The sequence below is a fragment of the Podarcis filfolensis genome (assembly GCF_964270895.1).
Source record: "Podarcis filfolensis genome assembly, chromosome: Z".
In the NCBI taxonomy this organism is placed as follows: Eukaryota; Metazoa; Chordata; class Lepidosauria; order Squamata; family Lacertidae; genus Podarcis; species Podarcis filfolensis.
This window is the reverse complement of record NC_139617.1, coordinates 50,063,627-50,065,143: the sequence shown is the minus strand read 5'-3', so window position 1 is coordinate 50,065,143 and position 1,517 is coordinate 50,063,627. Positions and strand designations below refer to the sequence as shown.

General features: G+C 55.9%; 1 protein-coding gene across 1 annotated transcript in view; it reads right to left on the bottom strand.

Moving 5' to 3' along the window:
- Positions 1–525: 525 nt before the first annotated feature.
- NDOR1 (NADPH dependent diflavin oxidoreductase 1) overlaps positions 526–1,517 on the bottom strand; it is a 20,325-nt gene continuing 19,333 nt past the window's right edge. Inside the window, exon 12 of the mRNA XM_083596756.1 lies at positions 526–609. The gene's annotated coding sequence lies outside the window, so the exon portion shown is untranslated. The remainder of the gene's footprint in view (positions 610–1,517) is intronic.

The following is a 1,517-nucleotide window of genomic DNA, read 5'->3' as shown; positions in this document are numbered from 1 at the left end:
GTTCATTCAGTGCAATCAGTTCATTCAAGGCGCCTGGGAACTGTAGTTCATTCAGGGCAATCAGGTCATTCCAGGCGCCTGGGAACTGTAGTTCATTCAGGGCAATTCAGATCATTCCAGGCGCCTGGGAACTGTAGTTCATTCAGGGCAACCGCATTTCACTCAAGGCGCCTGGGAACTGTAGTTCATTCAGGGCAACCGCATTTCACTCAAGGCGCCTGTGAACTGTAGTTCATTCAGGGCCATTGAGATCATTCCAGGCGCCTGGGAACTGTAGTTCATTCAGGGCAATCGCGTTACTGAAGGCACCTGGGAACTGTAGTTCATTCAGGGCAATCACAGTTCATTCAAAGTGCCTGGGAACCGTAGCGCCCAGAGGATTCTGGGAACCGTAGCGCCCCGAGGATTCTGGGAACCGTGGCGCCTAGAGGATTCTGGGAACCGTAGCGCCCCAGAGGATTCTGGGAACTGTAGCACCCCAGAGGATTCTGGGAACCATAGCGCCAAACAGAAACCCAACCAGTAACAATAATCCATTTATTTCCAGTACCAGGCGCCGGGAACCGTAGCGCACCAGAGGATTCTGGGAACTGTAGCACCCAGAGGATTCTGGGAACCGTAGCGCCCAGAGGATTCTGGGAACTATAGCGCCCAGAGGATTCTGGGAACCGTAGCGCCCATAGGATTCTGGGAACCGTAGCGCCCAGAGGATTCTGGGAACTATAGCGCCAAACAGAAACCCAACCAGTACCGGGCGCCGGAAACCGTAGCGCCCAGAGGATTCTGGGAACTATAGCGCCAAAGAGAAACCCAACCAGTACCAGGCGCCGGAAACCGTAGCGCCCCAGAGGATTCTGGGAACCGTAGCGCCCAGAGGATTCTGGGAACCGTAGCGCCAAACAGAAACCCAACCAGTAACAATAATCCATTTATTCCCAGTACCGGGCGCCGGGAACCGTAGCGCCCAAGAGGATTCTGGGAACTGTAGTGCCCTGAGGATTCTGGGAACTGTAGCGCCCAGAGGATTCTGGGAACCGTAGCGCCAAACAGAAACCCAACCAGTACCAGGCGCCGGAAACCGCATCACCCAAGAGGATTCTGGGAACCGTAGCGCCCCGAGGATTCTGGGAACTGTAGCGCCCAAGAGGATTCTGGGAACCGTAGCACCCCAGAGGATTCTGGGAACCGTAGCGCCCAGAGGATTCTGGGAACCGTAGCGCCCCGAGGATTCTGGGAACTGTAGCGCCCAAGAGGATTCTGGGAACCGTAGCACCCCAGAGGATTCTGGGAACCGTAGCGCCCAGAGGATTCTGGGAACCGTAGCGCCCCGAGGATTCTGGGAACCATAGCGCCCCCAGAGGATTCTGGGAACCGTAGCACCCCAGAGGATTCTGGGAACCGTAGCGCCAAACGCAAACCCAACCAGTAACAATAATCCATTTATTCCCAGTACTAGGCGCCGGGAACTGTAGCGCCCCAGAGGATTCTGGGAACTGTAGCGCCCAGAGGATTATGGG